The 6,814-nt window shown below is 47.1% G+C and overlaps 1 non-coding gene across 1 annotated transcript; it reads left to right on the forward strand.

Annotated features, from left to right (window-relative positions):
* Positions 1-387: 387 nt before the first annotated feature.
* On the forward strand, positions 388-522 carry LOC143642017 (small nucleolar RNA ACA64). Its single transcript, XR_013155566.1, has one exon. It is a non-coding gene; the product is annotated as a small nucleolar RNA ACA64 (small nucleolar RNA).
* Positions 523-6,814: the final 6,292 nt, after the last annotated feature.

Below are 6,814 nucleotides of genomic sequence, written 5' to 3' on the forward strand. Positions count from 1 at the left end.
TTCATTATAGTTTCTTTTTATTTATTTTTTTTCCTCCTCGTTGTTCTTTCACAACATCATTTGAAATAAAAAAATCCAATAGGTGTCAATGAATTTATCATCACAGGATTTTTCTGACCACCAACCTACAGAGATTGTTCTGCCTCATCTTCTTGACTATTCCCCTGAGACTATCCTGGGGGTATCCATAGTGACCACGGGGGGCAGTTCTGCTCTTGCACTCCATTGTTTTATTTCCTCACTAACTTGAGTGTTTTGAACATCTGCTGCATGTCCACCTATTCTGCAATGAACATTCTACATACATAAGACCAATCGCTACCTGGCTTTCATCTTCCTGAGTTAAATATTTACTTAATAAACTAAGAAATCTACCACACGCCAGGCATTGGTTGGAAATCACCTCTGGCTTTGATCATGGCCGTGACTGCAGGTGAGACCCAGCACCCAGAGTCTCCAGGGCCCCAGCTCACCGGTGACACACTGCACTTTGTGGGAGGCAAAACCTGGGCCCCAACAGCATAAGTTGGGCTGGTCACATGGTCTGGCCTCTGGACTCAGACTTCTGACTGTCTTTCCTCTGCAGGATGCCCGTCTGTCCTGAGCTCAAGGTCAATGTGGCCAGGACCTTGGGAGTGGGAGGGCTGGGTTGTGGGTTGTCCTTGTCTTCTAAATAAAGCTGTGTAACTTGAAGGAAGGAGCGGAGGAAGGACATTCCCTAAGAGAGGATGTCAAGTATCAGCCACTCACCACGCCCTCGTGAGTGCCTTAGTGCCTTACCAATTCCTAGAAACCCACCTGCTGACAGCTCTCAGTTTTTCATTTCTAGTCTGCACATCTCTCTTGAGCTTAAGACTTACAGATTGGAGAGCCTACTTAGCATCCTCTTAGATGTCCAATAGGCGTCATATATCTACCATCTTAAAAATAAAACCATTGATCCTTCCTGCCCTCTATCTGACCCCCTCTTCATCTTTGACCAATTGCCAAACCACACTTAACATCAAATCTATGCGACTGGATCCCTTATTTCTGAAGACCATCTCATCTACCCACCACAAACCTGGGCTTACCCACAAACAGTTCTTACTGGGATCCCTACAGTGCTCACCCTTCGGTTTTTCTAATTCTACTCAATGTTATCTCAAATCGTTTTCTACAAGGTAGCCAAAATGATGTTGAATGGGGAAAATTGAAAAACATTTTCCCCAAGATCTAGAACCAGATGAAATGTGCATACTCACCATTGTTATTCAACATGTGCTAGAAGTTTGGGCTGGAAAATTAGATAAGAGAAAGAAATAAAAAGCATACTAATAAGAAGAGAATAAATAAACTATCCCTGTTGGAAGATGATATGACTCTAAAAAAACTAAAAACTGAAAAATCTAAAACTCTACCAAAAGAATCTCAGCACTGATAAGCAAATTCAGTAGGGCTACAGAACACAAAATCAGCAAACAAAAATCAACAGCATTTTATACAGCAATAATGAACTTGCTGAGAAAAAATATGATAGCAATTCCATTCATAATAGCTATAAAAATAAAATATGTGAAAATAAACTTGACCCAGGAATAGAAAGACTTCTATGGGGAAAAGTACAACACTGATCAAAAAATAGAAGAAAGCACACACACACAAAGCAGAATGAATGAGTGAATGAATGCCCCTATTCATGGACTGGAACAATCACATTGTCAAAATGTCCATACTTCCCAGAGTGGTGTGCAGATTCCATAAAATCCCCATTTAAATACAAATGACTTCATAGAATTAGAAAAAAATCAGTAAATACATATAGAAGCCCAAAAAATCCTGAATAAACACAGCAATCTTGAGCAAAAAGAACAAAGCTCTCAGCATCCCAATCCCTGACTTCAACACACTCTCCAAAGCTATCATAACCCAAACAGCATGACAGTGCACTAAAACACAGACCACCGCAATAGACGAGAGATCCCAGAGACAACCCACTCGTCCACAGACAGCCGACTCATAGCAGTGCCAAACGCAGACCGGAGGAGGAGAGTCCCTCAGGAAACGAGCTGGGAACAGGCTATCCCAGGTGGAAGACTGGAACCCCACTGCTCTTCGTCCTGCACAGCAATCAGCTCAACACGGACCAGAAATATCAATGCGAGGCTTGACACTACTAAACTCAGGAGAAGAGCGTGTGAGAAACACTTTCAGACACTGACACTGTTACTTGGCTGAGACCTGAAAACCCTAGGCAGGAAATCAAAAATGACTATTCCGTGAAATAGAGACGGAGGGAGCCTTCCACATTCATTCTGTGAAGCTAGCTTCACTCTGACACCGAAACCAGACAAAGACCCATCAAGGAAAGAAAACTTCAGGCCAATATTTCTGATGCACACACATGCAAAACTTCTTAATAAAATACTAACAAAGAGCAATCAGACAGGCAAAGAAATCAAAGAGACACATACAGGAAAAGAAGAACTTGCATTAGCTCTCTTTCCTGACAGCATGATTCTATACCTGGAAGACCCAAAAAGCTCCACCAGAAAACTTCTAGAACTAGTAAATGACTTCAGCAAAGTAGCAGGATGTAAAATCAACACCCATAAAGCAAAGGCATTTCTGTATATCAGTGACAAATCCTCTAAAAGAGAAATGAAGAAAACTACCCCCAGAAAATAAAGTAAAATACTTGGGAATCAACTTAACAAAAGAGGTGAAAGATCTCTACAATGAAAACTCCAGAACCCTAAAGAAAGAAATCAAAGAAAACCTTAGAAGATGGAGAGATCTACCTTGCTCTAGGATAGGCAGAATTAATATTATCAATATGACCACACTTCCAAAAGCGCTATACAGACTTAATGCACTACTGATCAAAATCCCAATGGCATTCCTCATAGAAATAGAAAAAGCAATCATGAAATTCATCTGGAAAAATAAGAGACCCAGAATAGCTAAAGCAATCCTTAGCAGGAAGAGTGAAGCAGGTGGCATCACTATACCAGGCCTTAAACTATACTCAGAGCAATAGTAACAAAAACAGCATGGTATTGGCCCCAAAACAGACTGGTAGACCAATGGTACAGAGTAGAGGACACAGAGAAATCATTGTCCCCTGGTGGGGTTAACTGAGTGGTAACTGGAGGCAGGTGTGGCCGGAGGAGCGGGTCCCTGGGGTGTGGCTTGGGGCTCACGTTTGTGCATAGCTGTGTCTGCCAGGGAGAGAAACAGTCTGTATCAGTGTTTGGAGGTACCCGCATTCCACCTAGCCCAGAGCACCAGATTCCTCCATGTGTATTCCAGTCTATGGTGACAGAAATATGAAAGTAGTTGCCTGGGTTTGAGGATGGGGAAGATTGACTAGAAAGAGGAGATTTTTCAAATAATGGAAATAACTTCTCAAAAAACATGCAATGTACATTTTAGTATAACAGCTCCAGCCAAGGGGCTTTTCAGGAGTGCACCCCTGGCCCTAGTTGTGGAGTTACAAGATCTGTCCTGCCTCCCTGCCGCCTTATCTCCTGCTGCTCCCCCCAGTTCACACAGGCCTTCCCTACTCTGCTCTTCTGCTTCAGCCACAGGGGTCTCCCACCAGCAAAGTAAAACTTCTCCTGACTAAAGGACTTTGAATTGCTATTCCTTTAGCCTGAGGTCTATCCCCAGCTCTTCTTATGACTGTCTCATTCTCCAGATCACGTATCAGATGCTCCTTCCCCCAAGAGGCCATTCTTGCTGTTTTAATATAGCTTCTCCTTCCCTCACCCCATGGCCCTTTGCTTCTCCTTCCCTCACACCATGGCCCTTTGCTTCTCCTTCCCTCACCCCATGGCCCTTTGCTTCTCCTTCCCTCACCCCATGGCCCTTTAAGACTTGCTTGGTCTTTGCAACCAGTGAAGATGGACCTGTAAATAGAACTCTTCCAAGTCGGACCAAAGGTCTTTAAGATTCTGCATATCCACAACTTGTAACTTTTTAATGTTGTTGGCATTCCATTGTGTCAATGTGCCACAATGTGTCCTTCTGTTCATCTTGTTGATGGGAACTTGAGTCATTTTCAGTTTGGTGATATTACAAATAAGACTCCCAGGAATCTTTGTGAATAAGTATTTTGTGGATAGATTTTTCATTTCTTTTGCAACACCCAGCAAAGAAGGATATTTGCAAAGTCTCTCATACTATAGGACTGTCAGTCTTCTAATTATTCTATTCGGGGCTACCTACCACTCTTGGTGGGGAAATGCCTGAAAGAAGCTTTCAATGACATTGAACAAATAATCATATTGGATATCCAGGCAACAGCCTGACGGAAATGGCAAGAGAGAGCAGATTCCAAGAACACCATGTGCACCAGGAAATTAATGTGTCTTTAGACACTCCGTAGAGAAGGTATATCCAAAGAGGCCCTGAATGAAAAAGAAGAGAATTAAATGCAAAAATGATCACTGAGGCCAAATGTGAAATCATTGTCTCACATCACTAAACTAGCTAAAGAGAAACAAAGAACACTTCAGAGTAAGACACATAGCCAGGAACAAAGAAGGGCGTCGATAACGATAAAAATGTCCATTTTAAAGAAGATGCAACAAGCCCTGAACGTGTACACAGGTAACGACAGAACACAAAACTGATAAGCCTGATGGAGGGCCATAAGCACATGACAGTGGGGGTTTCACGGACATCTCACTGAGAGGACAATCGATGATAATAGCCTTGAAAACCAGTCCTGTCTCCCCAGCCAGGGGTCGGTGGTCCGTTCCCCACACCCCTTTTAGGGTCTGTTTTCCTAGGATCATCCCAGCATTGCTGTCTTCAGCTCTGCAGGAAACACTGGGAGGAGGCTGATGTTTCCAGAGACAACCTCTGGACACCGCCTACCAAGGAGTGAGAGGGGTAGCATGGATAGGGACGTTGCACTGTGATCCGTGGTGACCAAGGGCTCGGTCGGCTTCACACAGAGCTGCAGTGACTGTTGTTCTGCAGGGTTGGGCTGGAGCCCAGGGCCCTGATGCAGGCCAGGCACGAGCTCTGCCACTCAGCTGCGCCCCAGCCCTGCAAAGACTCTTCAGAGCCCAATCAGATTGAAGCCAGGGACCCCCCATTGACCAGGCATTGGGCAAGAGTCGCCAGAGGAGGAAGCCAGCTCCATCAAGACGGCTCCCGTCAGCTGAAGGGAACTTCCAGAGGGTCTTGGGGGAGGAGGGTCTCTGTCCGGAAGCAGGGTGGCCGGGTACCGCAGCATTCACTAGGTAAGGTCCCAAATCCGTTTGTCATATTGGAGATGCCTGTTAAACACTCAGTTAGATGTTGAGGAGGTGGTACGAGATTTGGGAGCTCAAGAGAGATGTCTGGGCTGATGACAAATTTGGAGTCAATAGCATTGAAATGACATTTTAAAACCATGAAACTAGGTGAGGTCACCAAGGAAATTAACGGAAAAACAGTCCACAGCCTGGACCGTGGGGCACTTGGAAGCTGATAGGGAACAGCAGAGACCAGCCACATAATTGAAAAGGGGCAGCCAGCGAGATCAGAGGAAGGTGGGGGTGTGGGCAGGAAGGCCACAGCGACAAGTGTTTCCAGGGGGAAGGAAGAAGGAATAAAGCCCAGGCTGCAAGTGTCGGAGGACATGTGCCCGAGGGCCGCGGGAGCCTCCAGCCAGGTGAGTCTTGGGGGTCTGGCGAGAGCCGTGTGGGAGAGGAGGGGCGAGAGCCTGGCTGGGCTCATGCGAGAAAGGAAGAAGGAAACAGGACATTAACGATCTCTGTCAAGGAACGACCTTCCAGACCCAGGAGAAATGCGGAAGGTCTGTGCGTGATGGAAGCCATGGGTCCCAAGAGACCCAGGCGTGGGAGGGCAGTCAGCTGGGGGGCCTGGAGGGGGGCAGAGATGGAGGCTGGTGGCGCCCAGGGGATGTGCCCTCAGCCAGGCCACAGCGAGAAGGCGCGGCCCGGGAGTCCCTTGGGTCCCTTTGACTTACTCTGCGTGGGAAGCACCCGCATGCGCTGCAGTGAGGGTGGGGGAGGTGCTGGAGATGTGAGGGCAGAAGAGAGGTTTGTCTTGGAGAGTGGGAAGAACGGGGAGAGAGGAGCACAGAGCTGGACAGCACCAAGGGCCCGAGGACGTTAGTGAGCCAGAGGGGACGCGGCCGTTTCTCATTCAGCCATTCTCCTGAAGATGGGTGACCAGTGCTCTGTCCTGGGCCGCTGGGAGAATGGGAGAGTCGGACTGTGCCCTGTAGGGACACGGCTATCTTGGGGCTTCATCAAGAGCAGCGTCTCTATTTCCACAATAAGTGGACCCACAGAGCTTCACTGTGGAGAATCACTGGGTCCGACTTCTCATTGGCAACTTGAAGGTCACCTCATCACCCTCAGCCTTTGTCTGAGCGGCTCAGGGGCGGGGCACATGCGTGTCCCCGGCAGTGTTCACCTCTGGACATCTCTGGTACGTGGAATGGCCTTTCTTCGGTGCAGTGAAATCTGCTCCCTGGTAACTTTCACCCAGATCTACTCATGTGGGCCACACTGAAGAAATCACCCCGTCCTTGCGCGTGTCTTCTGCAAAGGGTCAGCATCCTGTGTAGGCACTCTGGACCCTCCCAGCATATGTCCACCAACCTTGTCTTCCTTGCTGGAACCATTTGTATTTGCAGAAGAAAAATTCTGGTTTCAGGCCATGTCGCCTCCTGGAGCCTTGGTGCTGTTGAAAGTCTCCCCTTGATGGTCTCCGCAGAGGAGAGTCCGTAGTCAGCGCTTCCCTAGCCCGACCACGCTTTGCTCTGCTTTTCCTCCCTTCCTTCCTGGCCATCTCCCTTCTCCTGGAGACA

This window comes from Callospermophilus lateralis, chromosome 7 (assembly GCF_048772815.1).
Source record: "Callospermophilus lateralis isolate mCalLat2 chromosome 7, mCalLat2.hap1, whole genome shotgun sequence".
NCBI lineage: Eukaryota > Metazoa > Chordata > Mammalia > Rodentia > Sciuridae > Callospermophilus > Callospermophilus lateralis.